The sequence below is a fragment of the Heterocephalus glaber genome, unplaced genomic scaffold, assembly GCF_053883595.1.
Source record: "Heterocephalus glaber isolate CG9 unplaced genomic scaffold, H.glaber_assembly_v1.0 deba00001555, whole genome shotgun sequence".
In the NCBI taxonomy this organism is placed as follows: Eukaryota; Metazoa; Chordata; class Mammalia; order Rodentia; family Bathyergidae; genus Heterocephalus; species Heterocephalus glaber.
In genome coordinates this window covers 11,814,501-11,835,307 of record NW_028258346.1, presented here as the reverse complement: position 1 = coordinate 11,835,307, position 20,807 = coordinate 11,814,501, and the positions used below count along the sequence as shown (strand labels likewise).

The following is a 20,807-nucleotide window of genomic DNA, read 5'->3' as shown; positions in this document are numbered from 1 at the left end:
CAACACACTTTAAATTCAGTATTCATGTAATAGTGGAATATATTACTTATAGATAACTTACATAAATATCTGAACAGTACATCGTTTCAACTGGGACATTCACATTTCTGTCCTAACAAATGAAATTATTTTTTAGCTAGTTGATAAAATGTGAAAATCAGCTAACACTCTATTATTAAAATAGCTGCTCACAATTTCTTATTGACAAATAGGTTACATAAAAATATGAAGTACTTTTTCTGTCTTACAAGAAACTGATTTTAATCATAGATTTTTTTTTGCATAGATTTTTTGTTGCACTCCCACTTTTAGTGATGAAAATACAATACAGTGCAGAAAATGCTGGACTCGGAGGTAAGGCCTACACCAGGGCACGAGTTAGATATATTTTTCAGCGGCTGCTTGAGTAATCCTTGCCGCGTGGCCAAGCGAAGGGGAAGTTACCCCTTTCACTGTACTGTTCTAGTGACTTTACAGATAAGGTGTGTAACTGCTGCACTTATGTATAAAATCCTGTTATTATACAGTTGAACTGTTTCTAGCCCGAATGACAGTTAAATATGCTTAAATTATTTCAAATTCTATGTTGATACAAGGAATATTTCACTACTCTGATTACAGGTGGGGCTCTAATTCTCATTCATACTCTATCTTCATTGATTTACTGTCTATTTTCAATTTATTCCTTTCCCACTGTTAAACTCCTTCAACATCTATCTGTTTAAAAAATATCCTGCAGGGCACATACTTCTGACCTGTTCTGTCATTGTCATTGCTAGTATCATTAAGAGCTGGATGTCTTTTGCTAATAGTACAGCATTAATTTAAGGCAGAAGTCCTAGAAGTATGTGTGCCTGCAGCATTGTGTGTGTGTTAGGGTGGTAGAGGTATCTACCCTACCAAAACCCACCCAGTCAGTTTATAGGCCTTAAGAATAAAGGAAAGGTACAACCCAGAATTCCAAGACAGCCAAAAAATGTGTACAAAGGTACAATGACTTTTGTGTGTTTTTGTCTCACAAGCTAAGTATGGTATATAATTAATATAAAAATTTTAAAAAGCGATTCTCTGAATTTTATCTGGTAGATTCCATAAATATACTGATATTATTGTTTATCCAAGTATCTGTTTTCTGTAGCTCCCCTTGAAAACTAGAAAACAAATTCTTATTTTCCCCTCCCCTTTTTACAAACAATTGTAGCCTCTGGGAATTTGAAAGACTTTGTGAGATTGGGATAATTAATTTGTTGTTCTCATTGTTTCTTTACTAATCTGTAAATTAGAAACACTGGCACTTAATTTACAGATTTCATGAGAATTACAATGCAATGGAAGCTCAATAAATCCAACCCTTGGCATTTATTGAGTGATTCCTCGCTACCTGATACCATGCTAAGTATTTTGTATTCATTACAGTATTTAACTTTTCCTCTATGCAAACAATGTGAAATAATTACTATTATTACCATGATCATTTTATAACTGGTAAAAAGAGGTTTAGATTACTTGCCTAGAGTTAATGCTGTTTGCAAGTAGCAGGAGGCAAGTCTATCACTGCAAAAGCGGTTTATCTCAGTTCAGAGTTAAGCTCTGAAATATATAGTTACAGTTTTATATAAACAGTTACACACAGAGACATATATATGTATCATGCTCAACATTTACATACTGATACATAAATGAATTAATGTTTACTTTTTGTAGGATTATTTGATGAATGTGATTAATAAAATCATATATATAATATTATGATATAAACAGAAAAATGAACTAGAAATATATTCTATATTCTTGGTATTTCTTCACAGATTGTATTGTCATATGCACTCCGTAATATTTTGTTCACTGTAGATGTGTAGATATTGGTCTTTGTGCTTAAAGAAATGATATTTATTTTCATGAGGAAGACTGAAAAAAATGCAATGTGCAACCTTCAGCCCCTTCAAACAAAGAAGTATTCAACACAAAAGTAAACCAAAATAAGGAAAAAAAGAAAAAGCATCCCCTCTAATATTGTGAAAGACAGATATATTTGAATAGTTAGACCCATTCTAGGTAAAGAATATTATGTCAGTACTACATCTCTCTACTTTATAGTACACATACTTCACATGTGATTAGAATTTCATACACATTAATTTTTGGTTTTTATATTTTAATCATAAACTGTACTGTAATTAATTTAATTAATTATTCTGTTTTTATTCTTTCCTAGTTAGTTCAAATATCTGCATCTTCATGAATATATATTTTCTATCTGTTAGATTAGTTCATGTCTTAGTTACTTTTCTCATTGCTGAGGCAAAATACCCAAAAGATAAAGTTGAAGGAAAAAAGGTTTATTTCACTTCATGTTCTGTAGAGGCTTCAGTCCATAGTCAGCTGCCTCCAGGGCAGGGTTGCACAGTGGAGGAGAAACAGTCCATGGCATGGTAAGCAAAAGGCCACAAAGCAGCAGCAGTGAGCCTGCCTTCTTTCTGTCCCTTTATATTCCATTCAGGCTACCACCCTAATGATTGGTGTCACTCACACCCAGGGTGCTGCTTCCATTATCCACACCCTTAATTCCATATCACACCCTTAATCCACATTCACACACCCCAGATTAGTGCTGGGGAATCTATGGCACACATACTGCAGCAGGCATATATATCTGTCTTACAGATATGTGAGCCAAGTTGCCATAGTAGTCAAGCATCCTATTACAGTTGTTTTTTGTAAACTAAGACCTTAGTATTCAGGTTTAATTGCAATGTTGGCACCTTGAGTTAGAAAAAGGTGGATTTGGGGTTGCAGTTTGGGCATTTAGTCTCTAAAAGGTTTGTAATCACTGCCCTAGATCCAGCCTGTTCCAAAAAGCCCAACCTAAATGTGCCTGAGTCTTTGGAGGAACATCTAGATACAAGCCATAACAGAATCTTAGTACAGAATGATTATATCAAAAAACAGATAGCATTGTTCATATTACTAATTTGCCTGGCAAAATCTTACATGAATGAATATTACCACAAGTGAAAAGCACAGTACTTTATTTCTCATTAGTGTTACTAGTCTTATCTTTAATTCTTAATTTTATTACCTGTTGTAATTACATATACCTGATTATTTTATATATCTAACTTTTTTCTTATTTAGCAGCCACTTTTATTTTGTCCTATGAATTTATTTTTAGATATGTATAATTGTCTTTTTAGATAACTGGTATATTAGCTTTCCTTTCACTGAGACACAATATCCAACACTCCCAATTTATAGGTGTTGTAGGAGACATTTAGTTTGGTTTATGATTTAAGGGGGTTCAGTCTATGGTCCTGTGGTTCCAAGGCAGAAATGTGGAATGTAAGGGCATGACAAAACCAGGATTCTCAGTGCATGGAGACCAGGAAAAAGAGCAGGGAAACAGTACTAGAAAAGAAATGGACCAGAGACCATGTATAGTGCCCAGAGTCACACCTCCTGAGCCACCCAGACAACTCATGTGTACACCTCACTGATCAGCTGGATTTTCCTCATTCTAATCAAGTTGACATATGAGGATCAAGGGTCATAACTACTTTAATTCATTTATACTTAAGAATGAAAATATTCATCCTTTTCTGTTACAAAAAATTATCCACCTTGTTGGTGAACAGTTAATTCATAGTCATTCTTTTTTCTACAAAAAGAAATGAAGGGTGTAATTTTCAATGTAACCTACATTTTACTTTTCTTTAGAGTCTTTCCTTACATTTTAATTTTAGAATGCCATCAACCCAGATGTTTCATTTTCATTATGTTTTGTCATGTCTTGACAGGTCACTCTGTAGTCTTCTCACTCCTGTTTGGAGAGGCCATATCGTTTAGCATGTTCCTCAGTAACAAAAAACATATGTACACTAGCTTAAAATAAGAATAGCTTTGTTTCTCTAAGGTAAAAATAATTGCATTTTTATGGAATTTGTCAACAAAGCAAAAGCTTTCCCAAAGGTCCTTTAAAGTCCTTTTTCATCATCACTGGCTAGCCATCACAACCCTTTACTGAGAAATACGCAGTAAAAAGGACATTTTATCTTGGAAACTCAATTCGGCGATGTTGTATGGAGAAGGCTGAGACCCAGTCAAGTGACAAAAATTTATCAATATCCTATTTTTATTTACAGTTTTTTATTTTACTATTATAAATCAAAGTCAGGTCTTAAGAATGCTTAATATTCTAAATAAACCATTCCCAAAGTTGTAATACAGAAAAGGGTGTAGCTTGCAACTTCATAATCACAGTTTATTAATGACTAAAAATAAATTTTATCATTTTGGATTTGAAAAGTGCCAGTGAGTTTATAATATTAAGAGTAAAAGTATAGTGAAATATATAAAAAACAGTGTAAATAAATGTACAAAAATCTCCTTGGCAGAGGCATACCCTAATAATAAAGCACTGCTTCACAGAAATAGAAAACTGGTTGAGATGAGAGTTTGCTCTTTTAAATATGGTCAGCAAGGACAGGCTGACATAGAACCAGTGACACCTGGGAGCAGATGATGAAAGTGAGAGATTTTTAAGGGAAAGAAGCCAGTGAGAAGATCCTAATTCTGTAAGACACATACGAAAATGATTAAACCAAGAAGTCAGAGAAGCAGCAGAACAGGGCAGGATCATACGAGGCTGGGCAAACCTCTGGAAAGATGATAAATGTTTATGAGTTTAGAAGCCATCAAAGGGTTTTGAGCAGAGTTGTGATAGAACTTGGGTCATTACAAACAGTCAGCTGGGTTAAGCTTTCCAGGCTGTGCTAGTTTAGCCACTTTTGAGCCGTGAGTAATGCCACTCAAATAAAAAAAGATAGCTTTTTTTGGTAATACATTCACAAAAGGATGTCCTGATTTTCCAATTTCTCCTACCAGTGGAGACACATTTTTACAATTTCCACAATTCACAACCCTGTTATATGTTGCAATATCAAAGTTTCACTTTAAACTTCTTTGTGAAAAATAGATTCTGTCAACTAGCAAAAATAATTATTTATTGATATAGTAGATTCTGTGAGACAGGTTGGTATGGGTCAAGTACCAAGAGTTATAATATTAAATATGATTATATAAATTTTTCCTGTATATTTTAAGAAATTGTCATCTTATGTGAAAATGTAAATTGGTTTATATTTAAAGAAAATAGATAATTCTAATGAGGAAACAACTCTTAAAAGAATTTTTATGGACACGGAAGGGGCTCAAAACATAATATTGACTAGAATTTTTTTAAAAAATAGATTACTAAATAGTATGTACAATCACAAAAAAATCCTTTATGCATGGTGTTCAAGTAAATTGTTCATTTATTAACTTGGCTATTACTCCAACTTGATTATTTCATGGTGACAGAGTGCTAATTTTTTGTTATGTCAGCCTTTTATTTTTAATACTTTTACCTTGAATATTGAATGGGATTAAAAATAGTATTCCAGTTCCCTTACATATTTTTGTAATTGAGTGATTATTTTTCAGATAGTCATCATTTAGTGATACAGTTTACATACATTTCAAGATGGAAAAAAATGATCATCTTGTAAAAATAAGCATTGACTAAGACCATTCTAAATTGAGACCTTCAAATGAATCAAACATGTATCATGAAACTTTGTATTCTAACTTTTCAAATTTACAGTCTAATTCACTCACCTTATTATGTGCTCCAACAGCTTGTTCTTTTTATTGCTGAGTAATATTAAATTTTATGAATAATTTACTTTCTCATTAACGAACATTTAGGTGATTTGAACTTTGGGGACTATTCTGAATGAAGATGCAAAATATTAATGAACAAATCTTCTGTGGATCCATCTTTGTTCATTTTGATTAAATGCCTAGGAGTAGAACAGTTTAGATATTAGGTAGACATATGTTTAATTTCTTAAAAATAAAAATCTCCCAAACAGCTTTCCAAAGTACTTCCCCATTTCACAGTTCCTCATCATTGCATGAGTTTTGATTGCTCCACATCTTAGCCTACATTCGACATTAGCCTTTATTGTAATTTTCTTTCCATTTGTGTGATCACTATTGTATTGAGCATGTGCTTCTTAAACATCTGCTTATATACCATTATGAAATGTCCACTGAAATAATTTGCCTTCTTAAATTACATTGATTTGTCTTGGTATTGTTAAATTATAAATTGTTGTCCCATTTTTATGCCATAACTTTGGTTCTTTGGTAAATATATCTATTGCAATTAGGTTTTTTCTGATCTGTGACTTGATTTTCATTTCCTTCCACTATCTTTTAAATTTTTTATTTTAGCAAAGTTCAATTTTTTAATAATATATGTTGTGTCTCTATATCTAGTCTGATATATTTCCACATCTAAGAATGGAAAAATATCCACCAATATTATTCTGCAGTTATAGTCTTAGACTTTGTGATTAGGCCTATAATCCCATCAGATGTAAAGGAGTCTAGTGAGTTCTGTGCTCTTTGGGTACTAAGGTGAAGAATTAACATGGCATACATTTTAAGGAATCCTAGAAATGAAAACTCAATGCTTTATGAGTCTGAGTTGGCTGGCTCTGGGCATAATTACAATTAAGCATGTTTCAAGTACACTTTAAAACTTGGCTGATAAACTGCATTTTGCTAGAGAAAATTCTATTTACTTTTCTCTATTTCTATGACAATATTATTCTTTCTCTTATTTTTTTGCTCTTTGTGACTACCTGTAATCTATACTTTCTTGACCATGGTCATAGAATATGCTTCACTATGATGCTTAAATTCACTGAATTTTACTTATCCCTGTATTGTATATCAATTAGTATTTGTACTGTATTTTTTCAAAACTCAGTGAGAGCTATAAAAGATATACTAATTTTGTAAAAATTTCTTATTTGCTGGGCAAACTGACTGGATTCCTGACATAACCATAGAATACATAAGCCAAGGGGCCTAACTAAGGGATAGAAAGTGGTATAGACAAGCTGGAATCCTTAGTTGAATTTCCCCAGATATAATTTGCAGATTTGTCTTCCTTCAGAAAATATTCACAGGGTCTTATACATGCTCTTGAGAAGCCACTGAAGTTCATTTCTTACAAGACTAATCTTGTCTTCTTTCTTCTCTCTTTTGCTCCCAGAGAGTCCTAGAAAACATATTAATACTCATGACAGAATTTTTCCCTCATCCAATCTCTGCTCCCTTGATGTCAGGCAATCATCTATCTCCTGTCCTGAAGGTATAATGAGACAGAGAATGTCCTTACCACAAAATTATTAGAAAATATCTACATGACTTATTAGATCATGGAAACAAATGACCATAGAGTTTATTTTATGACAGTGAATGTAGGTGATCAGATTCCTCCTGATGACATTTCCTCTGATGTGCCTCTCTCTAGGTGGTCATACAGTTCAGATTAAGAGCCATACAACTCAATCCAATTTCCTCACTCATGATTTTCCCTTTTGGAGCTGGAAGCAGTCTTTTTATTCTGCTTATCTTTCTGTCTTTTCTTTTCCTTTTTCTTCTTGTGTGTGTGTGTGTGTGTGTGTGTGTGTGTGTGTGTGTGTTACAGAGAATTGAATGTAGGGTCTGTGCACTAAATTGCAACCCAGCCCTTTTATTTTTATACTGAGATGGCATCTCACCAAGTCATTAAATATCCCAGGCTGCTGGACTCCAACTGGGGATCCTTCTGATTTAGCCACCCGGAGTGCAGGGATTACAGGCTTGGGCTACCTGTACTAACTCTGTTTCCATTTCTTACACAATGAAATGTCTGGCAAGTGCAGAGATTCTACTGCCTGATTTAATGGCACACATGAATTTTGTAGGTGTCTATGCAGAAATTATATATGTGATATCAACAACTATTTTCTCAATAAATAAAATGAAGTAACACCAGGGTTTTCTTGTGTACTTATCGTATTAAAGTGATCCACCAACTAGAAAAGTTAAATTTATTTACACTTAGTCCAATAAAGTCCTTGATATAGAAAAACACAGACCCCAGAAAATACTAAAGTTGAATATAGAAATGAATTTTTATATGGTTAGCTTTGCAAAAGATGTTATATTATGGCACCAGCCTCCTTACTAAAGATTTATTGCCTTACCACTGGGCATGCAATTGAATTAGAAAACAAGTCAATTAACATTTCAGTGCACCTTAAGCAGTTAATGACTCTTCTATTTAGATATCATTCCTCACTTTGGAGGATTGAAATTAACCACTGGATGGATCTCAAGGACCCACAGAATTTCTAAAATTTGTTGGAAACATAAAAGGCTCTTTCAAATCTGAGCAAGGCAAGGATTCAAGAGCATAAACAACTCCTTGTTATTTATGCTAGGCAGGTTGCCAAAAAAAGAATCAAGGTGGTTTTTGGTGAAAAAAATGGACTAAATTAAATCATTAAAGCTGGAGATGAAACATAGAACAAAAATGACAATAAGCAAGTCTTAAGACTTTGTTTTATGGATTATATTTATTCAGTCTTTCATAGCAAAGCTGTTTAAAGGTTTACTTTTGTTGTTTGCTTTCAGTAAAGTAGCACTGATGTTGCAAAAGCAAACTAAGCATGATGTTAACTGGTTAGTGATATTTCTTCTGAGAGTCACTTCTCATAATCATTCATTTCCTCACCCACTAATGGCAGTCTCAAGAAATACCTGTTTTTCTCACAGAAAGATATTTGGGGTTCTCATAAGTTAGCTAATGACAGAAAGCTTCATATTAGTTATGTAATAACTTAAATCTTTAGATAGGCTACCCAGATGAACTCTGTGAATTCATTTATATCTGTTAACATAACTCTGATATTCTACAAGAAGAAACAAGATACTCAGTAGCTGCTTAAATTAACATTTCTGAATACATACTGTGTCAGACTAACTGCAGAAGTAACTCAGTGGTTGAGGACTTGCTCGAAATGCTTCAGACCTTGGATATGAACCCCAGCAATGGCGGGGCGGGTGGGGAGGGTGAGAGACAAAGCAAATTGCTATTAAGACCTTAGTGCTACAGTAACGAGTTATGCTCAAAGTCTGCCTTCTTTTCATTTCCCCAAAAACTACAGCTTTGTCATATATGAGTAAATTTTAACAATTATAATGTTTAATAGTTTGGCCAATTTTTAAGACTGATAAAATGTGTATCATGGTGTTGAGTCTTCTGGTCTTGCTTTTTTTTATTCAACCTAGTATTTCTGAGTCATCATATGTGGCCTACTGTTAAGGCTCATTCACTGTCATTCACTCATGCATGCAGCACCTTTCACTAAACGATACAATCCTATTTATCTATTGTCTAAACATTTATTGTTTTCAGCTTTGCTATTACAAATGAAGCAGCAAGAAACAAACTTGCATGTATTTTCTGATACAGAGGGCAAGAAATTCTGATCTCAGAGTAGAATGGTTGGTTTAGTGTACATAGGGGATGCTGTTATTCAAATATTCAAGTCTGTAAAATGTTAATTTTTTCCCCATGTATGAAAGGCAGAGGCCGGGAAGGTAAGAAAAAATACAAAATTATCCTAGGAGAAAGTGAAAAGTCTAAGGAGGCACGAATAAAAAACTTGAAGCCAAATTTTCCCCACATGATGAACCCTGAGAGTTATTTTCTGGATTTGACAAGGTGTAGAGGTCATTTGAAACTTGGAGACATGTTTTCAGCAATGTTGGGAGCACAAATCAGATTGAAGCAAACAGCTTCAGGAGAGAGAAGGAGGAAGCAAAATGGAAACTGAGCTGAGACTATTGTTAAGTGCACTTTTGATATAAATCTGACACTAACAGGATAAAACCTGGAGGGAAATATAGGAATAACAGAAGTGATTTTAGTTATACATATATTCTTATATATTCTATTTATTAGTTTGGAAATAAAAATCATTTTTCAGGTTTGAAATTAGTTTTGTAATGTACATTTATGTTTTGGTGTATTTTCAATGGCAAATATGTTGAAATGGCTATCTAAAGGCAGGCAATACTTTTTCATATACAATAACACTTGAACTTTTTCAGACACATTCTCTTCAATTAAAGGCTCAAAAATCTCATGTTATACCTTTGAAGTTACTGGAAATAGATAATAATATGCTTTATAAAATGGTGCGTGTTATGGCTTGTGTCTAGATATCCCCCAAAGGCTCATGCCGTCATAGGTGGGGCCTTTCAGAGGTGGCTGGATCTAGGGTGTGTGATGCCGGGATTAAGGAGTGATGTTGGGACTCATTCATGCTGCCATGCTAGGATTAAGGGGGTGAGTGCTACTCACCTAGAGGGCGGGTACCCTTGAGAAAATATAAGAGACAGAAAGAGAGCTTCACTTCCTGCTTGTTGCTTGCTACCTTCTGCCTGCCTGCTCTGCGATGCCCCTCTGCCATGCCACCCTGCCTTGGAGCCAGAAAACCGTGAACTGAAACCTCTACAAATTGTGAGCTGCAGTTGTGAGCTCTCTTCCTTTAACTTTGGGTGTTTGGTGTTTTGTCTTAGCATTGAGAAAAGTAACTAAGACAGTAGGAACAAAATGAACCTTCATATCTAGAGAATGGTATCTATTTCGTCCATACTCATTGTTTGATGGCAAAGCAGTGCCGCATATTTTATTATGTGTTTTTGTTATGGCACTATAACACATAAAAAGCTATATTAAAATATTTTTAAATAAGCAGAAGTAGAAAAAGGAAGAGATTGTAGATTCAACGCTACTCTAATTATGAAAAGCATAAAATATTGTACATTAAAACTAAGCTGTCTCCAAGAATGCAGAAAAAAATCCATGAGTCATTTCTGAGATATTCATTTGAAATCCCATTTTTGTGCCTCTACTGTTTACCACAGACAGGTCTTCCCAACATGCACATATCAAAATGAGTTCACCTAGTGTTTTTAGTAGCACTGTTTGGTTAAATGTATGAGTGAACTAGGTCATGTGAATTATTTTCCAAATGAAATATTTTGTTTTTGCCTGTGATAAACAAAATCAATATATGTCCAGTGAGAAAATTTTGAGACAAAATGTTCTATTTACTCCTACCTTTCTTCAGCAGGTATTCTCATATCTTCCACTTGCCTTTATTATTCTCTATTATCTGAAGTTGTTCAAGTGTGGAAAATTAATATTTTACTTATATCCTGAATTGCAATTTTTTGATTAAATATTTTCAAATGACTGCTATATCAATCAATTTTATTTTTTAAATATTGCCTCTTCTGCTTACTCTTACATATTATTACTCTGTGTGTTATAGAAAGCAGAAAATTAAGCCAGCCAGCAGCACTCACCTGCAATCCCAGCAATCTCAGACAGGAGGTGAGCAAGCTTCAGCCCAGCCTGGCGAGTTAAGTGACTTCAAGATAAACATGAAAAGTGGCTGAGCATACAGCTCAGTGTGAAGGTCTAAGTTCAATTCCCAGTATCAATATACATAAATAAATAAATATTTCTTTACATGATCTACGAATAATCAGAACTTTGTGTGTGAATCAGTTACATAATACAGAAAATAGCTTGCAAATTTCCATCAAAATAAAAATCCCATAGTTGTTTGAAAATAAGATCTGGCCATTTTCATGAATGTATATGAAATGAATGTAGAAGAACTTATAATCTGCTCTTTGTCTTGAGCAGGCTGAATAACTTACGAGGTTTTTGCAGGTAGAGGTAGCTATGTTTGTCTTTGTACTTCTAATGCATAACACCAACATGATGCAAATGCTAAATGTCTGACTAAATAATAGGACACAGATTACTGTTACTTGATTAAAATAAAATTTTAATTTCTTTAATTCTTCTGAATTAAACATTACCTTTTCTTGGAATTATTTGTCGGTCTCTTTCGTATGTTACGTGAAGTGATCCTAACATCAAATCCCAAAGTTGTTTTCAATTCAAAGTAAAATATATTCACCTTTAATACTGAAAGTTATATATTTACAGTAAATGTGTGACCAGATTCTGATCTATATGTAGTTCACATGTAAACTAAACCCACTGTTTGAACTACTATAATTTTACAATAGGTCTTGATTGCAAGGACTGTATCTTTTCTACCTTTGTACAATGTAATTTCTTGAAATCTGAAAATTTAAACTCTTTTCCTCAATTTAATGAAACATAATTTGAAAACATACAAATATAATTCTATTTTATCATAAATTTTTATTCTTGTCAAGCACTGATATGCTTTTCTTATATCATGGAAGTAAGGGCGAGTATAAGTAACATTGTGTTTAATTTTATTAGAGAGCAACACTAATCCATATCATCCTATTATCCTCTATTCTGTAAGGTGTTTTTTTTTATTATTGTATTTTTAAAAACTTTTTTTAAAAGACAGGATCTCGCTATGCAGTTCAGATTGGCCTTGAGCTTAAATAGAGCCCAGGCTGGCCTTGAACTGATACTCTTGGTGATCCTCCTGCCTCAGCCTTCCCAGTGCTGGGATTATAGGCGGGTGCCACCATGCCTGGCATTCATTTTTAGTGTTTAGATTATGTCCATTAGGATGCAACAAGATGCCATCCAGTGTCCTATCTAGTGTTTCTGTTTAGGTTTTGTCTTTGATGAAATGCAGAAATATGGATTGTCTGTCAGGGGATGATAACGTTAGAGATAATGTTGCCTGGTTTTCCGATCCCATAGAACTTGGAATTCTTATCCAAGAAATGGAAGGAGAGATATTTTCTACAAACTTACTGGTACTCTCTGTGGCTGATAGCATAGGATTCACAGGCTATCAATTCCCTGTTGATGTCACTCATGTTTTTTGTAGAATTCACTTCTAGAGTCTTGACTACATTTTTAGTTTCAAATATTTTATTTGAATATTGAAGAAGGTTTTCTTATTTTTCTGTATTTCATTTTTCCTCACAAAGATTTTCAAGGTACTAACTTTCTCTATTTTGAACTTACTGTATATCATTATTTTCAATCTGCCTATAGATAATTTATTTTTGAGCAGCACTATTTTTTGTGTTAATTTTTATGGAAGGTGATTTTGCTCTTCTATATGTAATTCCAAATGCTATTCTTTTGGAATATTATCTTATACCATTGATTTGATAATTGTTATAGTAGATAGAACATGTGTTTAAGGGTCTCAAAAAATATGGTTGTTTCTAATTCTTCCATTTAATAAACAGAAGACAGTGAGCAAGTCATGTAACTTCTCTAAACTTTATGAAAAGGAAGAATATAAGAATGTTATCTTCACAGGGTCTGGTGGATTAAATGTGCATGACACAGAGAAAAGTTTTCCATAATCATCAGTGGGGATAATTTAAAAATATTGGCCTTCTACTTACTGTATTTTTAATTCAGTTCTTCATTTAGTTATTTCATGAGTCTGTAATCAGGGTTGCTCTTTATCAAGTCAATCACAATATAGTGTATATTGTTTTTACAGCCAAGCTTCTTAGAAATATGATCAATATGGGTTTTCTGTATTTCTACTTTTCCTATTTCTTATAACAATCACTGAATTTGATTTGTCACCTCACTAAAGCTACTCCAGACAATGTCACCTTCTAATTGCAGAAACTATGGATTATTTTTTAAGCATTGACATTATCTTCCAATGTCAGAATAATTTTTATAAACTGGTCAAGTCTTTAAAATTTAGTACAACTAATTGAGAGTCCTAATACAAAAGCAATAAGAGCATAGCTCTAATTTCTGACTTTTTGATTTATTAATAATGTGGCTTTTAATATAAAATTTCTCTTCTTAGGCCTTTGGTTCCTTATTTCTCAAATTGGGATAATAAAGTTATTTATAGTTTTGCAGGTTATGGGTGGTATGTGAAATATATGTTGAACACTTGAGAAGCTTCATAACTGGTATTATTTAATATAATTTCATTAATTAAAATTGTTCTTCTGATTTGATATAAAACCTGCCCCAAATAATTTCATTTGCTTAAATATTTTAATTTTGAAAGCATGGTTAAATTTCTGTGATTGCCCCTGTTAACCTGTATTTCATTAATCCAGACATAACTATGTGGTATAATAGTAGCAAGATGTATCTAATAGCTCAAAGACTACAATGAAACATGTAAACATTATTTACAATTAATTAAGACATCATAAATATAAATTTAGTTACAATGAAGAGAGTATACCATTTATAGAAAAGTTTAGATATTTAGCCAAGACAAATTATACAGAATAATCTGATTTTATTATCTGCAAGGTAGTGCTCAGGTAAAGATAACAGAGAATACTGTGTTTGTATATTAATTTATTTTCTATATTTTCTTATTCTTATATCTTTTGTAGAAAATATAAGGAAATTATTTTCTGTCTGTGAATAGTCAGATATTTGCTGAATTTGTTTCAGAATACGTATTACTTTTCCCTTTTTGGACACAATACTTAATAACCACAACTTAAAATTTATTTTGGCTCACACTTTTGGGTCAATTCAATCAATGGTCAGCTGACTCCTAGGCAGAACCAGGAGAGTAAAAGGCTATGGGTTTAGCAAAGGAACTTTAACTCACAGCAGCCAGGAAGCAGGAAGAGAGGAGGAGGAGCCAGGGAAAAGAAAACACCCTTCGGGGTCCCGCCTCCATGTGACTGCCTCCAAGCAGTCCCCAACTTCTAACAGTACATTTAGCTCCAGAGATCATCAATGGGCCAAGTCACTGTGCCGAACCATGACCCAATCACCTTCTGATCACCTTCTTTTGGGGGCTGATGGAAACCGTAACAGGACGGACCTGGAGCAGAAGGAGTTTAGTACAGGGAAATAGTAGAGACGAAAGTGAGGAAAAGATGATGAAGAAGCAAACTAGATGTCATTAAAGAGAGAAAATAAGGCCAGAGCAAAGGCTATGAGGGTCTCCAGTGTACAGAATGCAAAGGCTGCTGTGCTTGGTGATACATGTGACAAAGCTGCGCACCAGGCTGTGGAAGGGGGTGGCCTTTAGCACACACTGGAGCCAGGGGTGCAGTGCCCAGTAGAAGGTGGCCCCAAAAGGGAGCCATGTCACCTCTACTATTATATCAAGGAATACCTGCAGTAATCAAAGCTGGGAACCTCAAAGCAACACTTTCACTTGCGCAGTTGCATAGTTGACCACTTGCACATTTGACAGAGGCAAAAGAAGACAGAGAGAAAGGAGCAATGATAACTTTCCCTAGTTCTCAAGTTCTGATGTTTCAGCTTACTTAGACATGTTGATCAAGCACTCAAATGACAGTGTAGATAGCAATCAGATACTTAGATGAACTCCCCTTCCTGTGAATGTGCATTTCCGTATCCACAACACTGAAGATGTGTCATGGTTCTAAAGATTTAGCATTGAAGCATAGTATTTCCTGGGATTGGGTGCCAGGGTGGGGTGCTGGGGATTGAACTCAGAGCCTCACACATCCTAAAATGCACCACTGAGCTCCAGCCCCAGTTCCCTCCAGAGCATTTTAAATATGACACAAAATACAATGCCTGCCTGCTGGAACAGTGATTTGTTTGGCCATAATGACAACTGGGTGGGTTTTTATTTTTTGCCTATCATTTCTCTGTGTTCCCACCTCTCCTCTCACTTCTTCCCCTTTTTTTCTATTAACTTTGCTGAAATCCTATTCATTTCTAAATTTTAATTCAAATTTAATTGTTTAGTATTAGGTCTGAGAACTATGATTATAGCAAAAGTACTTAACAGGCTACACTATCTTAAAGTACATTTTTGTTATTCACAAACATTTTCCAAATTGCCCATAAAATCAGGAAATATTTTAGTGTGTAAATGAAGTCAATTTCTCTGTTCCTGAGGACTAATGAATACAATTGATGATAATCCCCCATATATTTGTCCAATTTAAATTTACAGCCAGTTTTGTCTTCATAGCATTAATTTCTATATATACTAACTAATACATTGTTTACAAACATGTTTCTGTTTCCTCTTTCACCTATATCTTTGTCAAACTAATGTTAAAAGTTACTCTATTGAAACTCTTGATCATTTATCACCATTTACCAAACAATATTCTTATATTTTGAATGTGAATTATTTTAAGCACTTATACACATTATTATTGAATATTATGTTTGGCAGTGACTTCTCTTTTAGAAATTTGATAGTTTACAAATTTAAATTCCTTTCTTCCCAATTATTTCACCCTATATTAGAGTACACTATTTCTGTAATTTCTATAGTGTACTAACAAAATTTCACCTAATCTAGAGCTATGTAGGTCAGTTCAAGAAATAGAAGTGATATTACAGTGTAAAAAAGTATAAAAATCATTTAATTAAAATACTATTAAATCAATACCTAGGACATGTTATTAATAATAAAATATAGTAAAGAAGTGCTAGTTCCTAAGCCTACTGGATATTTACTAAAAAATTACATCATTTAACTTTGTCCGAGAAATATAAATAGAAGAATCTTGAGGAATGAGAATGTAAATATTATTTTTTTCTTTTTTGTTATTTTCACTATGACATAATCATTGATATTTGTCTGTTGGTACTTACTTTATCTATTTTAGCCTTTTCATATTATACTATGCAATTATTTTAAAGAGATTTTACTCTGCAACTCATGAATTATAGATGATTTTATACTTTTTGATAAAATCTCTCCTGTTTGCTTATTAAACCATAGGGTATTTACTCCATTTGTGGCTACTAATAGAGGAATAAGCATCTAGGAATTCCAGGACAATTTCATTTTTTAGACTATTTGCCCAGTGTACTTGTCAACAAAGTCCTCTCAAGGGAGTCAGATTAGAAAACTAAATTACAGGTATAGAGCTTTGTAGTTTCCCTAGCTTTCCTTATCACCTAGGAGGCATATTAATTTGCTAAAGAAATATATGGTTTGTAAATGACTTTCCTTCTTTGTAGTGTTAAAAATAAAATTTGCATTAATTCTTCTAATGTGTTCTTAGAATATTTATCATGGAAATATTAATGATTGAAATATTCTGATGGTTTGATTTATTATACTTCAATATTAATTCCACAAATTAGCGTATAGATAGTGGAAATGATATATGTACTTTTATGTTTCCAATAGATAAATAATGGACAAATTACAACATTTAATGCAATTTCAAGTCATGTTTATAGCTTACAAAAAATAAAATATGTATTTGCTATAGTTCAATAAAATATCAATAAATTGACATTTGCAATGCTAGCAAATACCTCACAAAAATTTCTAGGATGCTGGAATGGAACTTTAAAATACATGAAGACATTATTTACAGAATAAAAATGAAATATTTATGCCATTATATAATTATGTTTACCAATATTTGAGGTTAATCATGCTCAATGTCATGAAGTAGAAAATTTTACAATTATTTTCTCTTGATTATATGAATAAGCAATTTTAAAATATACTTCATAAAGGGTAAAACAGTTCATAATAGTATTGAAGGTAATTTATTGTTTAATTTTTATAAGTAGTCCAATTTAAAATGCTTGGACATAACATATGCTTATTATTTAAAAATATATTAATAGACTAAGTGATTTTGTATTTGACAGGAAAAAGTGATCATTTGATATTATTAAATTACTTCATAGTTTCTGAACTCTCTGTCACTATGTCACCACTTGCTAACATTAATATTTCTTTTTATGTTTCAATGAAGAAAATTTATAATTTTATTCAAAATAAAATGGCAAAGAAAAATGTGTTTGAGATGAAACATTATTCACCAGTTATATGGAGAGGCACACATAACACACACAGTGATAGGCATCTGAAAGTACAGTGATGACAATTGTAGAGGAAGTGATCTTGGGAACAGGGGAGATAACAAATGAACCTCCAAAATCCCACATTTTAAAATATACCCAAAAGAAGTGGCAGCGTTTATGTATGTCTTTGAGTAACAGTTGTATTTTCAATCACTCCTGTCTGACCCTGACTTGGAAACAGAATCAAACTATTTTGAAAAATGGAACTACAACTTTCCTAAACTTTAAAGTGTCTAAATTAAATGTTATAGTATCTTAATCAAAACATCTTTAATTATTTTACTATGAAGTTTTATGCAAACTCTCAGTGACAGTGTTCTGTGTTTTTGTGAAACATAGTACTTCTCGCAGATACATATTTTTCATCTCTAAAAAGCTGGTAAATGGCCTAGAATCTCAAAATATATTTATTGATGTTTTGATTTAAAAATTGTATTTTCAGGCCGGGGATCTAGCTCAGTGCTTCCACCGTCTGCCTCGCAAGTGCAAGGTCCCAAGTTTGATCCCTGGTACCAAAATAAATAAAGAAATAAAAATTGTATTTTCATAATTTGTCTACATCACAAACAAAAGACATCATAGGTTGGGAGATGATAGATGATAGGTAGAAGATCTATATTATGTATTATATATAATACATGTTACATATGTGTTATATACTATGTAGTAGCTTAGATTTATACATAATTTCTTTAATGTTTGGAAAAAATTTCCACACTTCTAATACATACATGTTTTATTGCATAGCTTACAAGTCATGTATATTTGATGTTTTGCTAAATCTGAGAAGTTCAGTATTAACACCTTCTAGTAAGTAGCAAGAGCCATAAATTTTTGAGTTAATCTCTTACTAATGTAGATGAGATAAGTGGACCAAACAAACAGATGCCAACATGGAAGAAGAATGCAGTCTGCATTATAGTACTGTGCTTTCTGATTTTGTATTTAGGCTTCTGAACATACATGAATCATAAAGAAATACATTAAAATTCCTATGATAAAGTGTATAGAAGAACACTGTCAGTTTGGGTTATTCAAAAATATACCCCAAAGAAGGGGCAGTGTTTACGGGGGGAAATCACAGGAGTTGATCACAAGTTTAAGTTCTTAAAGACATAGGTAATCTCTCTCCCTGCCTCCCTCCTATCTGTCTCGCTATGCTTTCTCTCTCCTTCTGTCTCTCGCCTCTCTCTCTCTCTCTCTCTCTCTCTCTCTCTCTCTCTCTCTCACTCTCTGTCTCTCCTCTCTCCTCTCCTCTCTCTCTCCTCCCACTTCTCTAGCCCTAGACTCTGAGTCTCTCTGTCTCTCTCCTGTCTCATTCCATCTCTATCTCTCTGCTTGTCTCTGTCTCTCTGTCTCCCTTCCTCCATCTCTCCCTCTCTCTTTCTCTCTTTCTGTGTCTTTCTATTTGAAAACATCCATCACTGCTTTCATTTCCTTGTTGAACACAATCTTACCCCAAGTTTACTTTAAGCAAACAGCGTGTGATAGTCTCTACTATTTCTATGTGCAAGATGATCCAAAGGAGTGCCGAGACCTAGGAGCACTAAGCTTGCGGAGGAAAACAACCTGGGAAAGCATAATAGCATCTACTTGAAAAAAGATTACATTTGACTGAAATGCTTCAGATTTTGTGGTAATTATCAATAATTGGGTGCTTCAAGAAGAAAGTTCTGCAAGGTGTGCGAAATCACTGTGATTCTCAGATGTGCCATCTTCCTCAGGAGTGGATATCAACAGTAGCAGGCACTTCTGTAATGCTTGTCAGGTGCCGGGTGTTGTTGCAGTGATGTGCTCGTGTTAACTGATTAAAATCCAGACTTAAGGGGTAGGAAGCATTTTCAATGATATTTTGCCTATGAGGAAGAAGGGGAGGAAAATAACCTGCCGATATCGCACGGTAGTAAATGGCCACACTGAGATTCAGCCCAGGTAGTGTCTCCCCGTTCAAGAGCTAGAATGGGACGTAACTTTGCTAAAAATGAACAGAGTGCCTTTGTCATCAAAACAATTATGATAATAATAATATTGACACGTGTTAGGCATTTTGCTGGTATTTTACAAGTATTAATCCACGTAATTCTTTTGTAATAACTGTTGGATAATTCCCACTTTATTAGGGCAAAGACATGTGCTCAATACCAATTGGTAAAAAGCAGCTTATATGTGTTTTTCAGTTATATGTGTCTGAATACAAGCTCATGATTTTTAGCATCAACTGCTTCTCAAAAGCCTCAAATCTTAAAAACGGAGGTAATTCACAGTTGTATATTCAAACTGAAGACACTTTAAAAGAAATTTAAACACCTAACAGTGATTAATTGCCTGCCATAACTTCCTGTATTTCAACATTTCTCAATAGTTAACTAGATTGCTTTTGGAATTATAGTCACTTATAAGCTTAAAAATTAATTATTCAATGAATTAAGAAAAAAGAAAAAAATATTAAGGTGGAATTTGTAATATTCCTTGTAGAAAGAAAACATATTGAAATGGTTGTCTTTTAAAATTGTTTCTGGTTATAAATTGCATGGGTCCTGAATGTAACGTTAACCTTGAAGATCAAATTCTAATGTCACTAAAAAATAATGATTTATAGAAACAGGATGGCTCTAGCTATAATGAGTTGAACATATTCTCCATCTCTATTTTTGAGGGAAGCTAAATTTTTTTTCAAGAGATAATGGTTTTACCTATTATGTACATCTTTCATGATTCAGACAGTAAAACACAAAACTGAAATACTTCAAGTGTGACGATATTTAATAATGAAAACTGTGAGCATAAGCCTGGAGTGAAATGGTCAAAGAGCCTTCGCCAACTTTTAGCAAATCGGGAATTTTCAGCGATGAAAACCAAAGCACCAGTAATGACCTCGGTTATTTGTAAAACCAAAATGGCAATTTTGAACATGAAATGGAAAAGTCTCAACTCTCATACATCACTCAAGCATGGGAATATGTTCTCAGAAATGCATCATTAGGCAATCTCATTACTGTGCACACCCGCTACAGTTCTACTTACAGAAACCTAGATAGTGTTGCCTAATAGACACCTAAACTACCTGGTAATGTTTTATGAGCCTGTCTTTGCTGCGTATGACACT

At 33.5% G+C, this 20,807-nt stretch overlaps 1 protein-coding gene across 6 annotated transcripts in view; it reads left to right on the top strand.

Moving 5' to 3' along the window:
* Csmd3 (CUB and Sushi multiple domains 3) overlaps positions 1-20,807 on the top strand; it is a 1,141,260-nt gene that overhangs the window by 128,152 nt on the left and 992,301 nt on the right. The window lies entirely within an intron of this gene.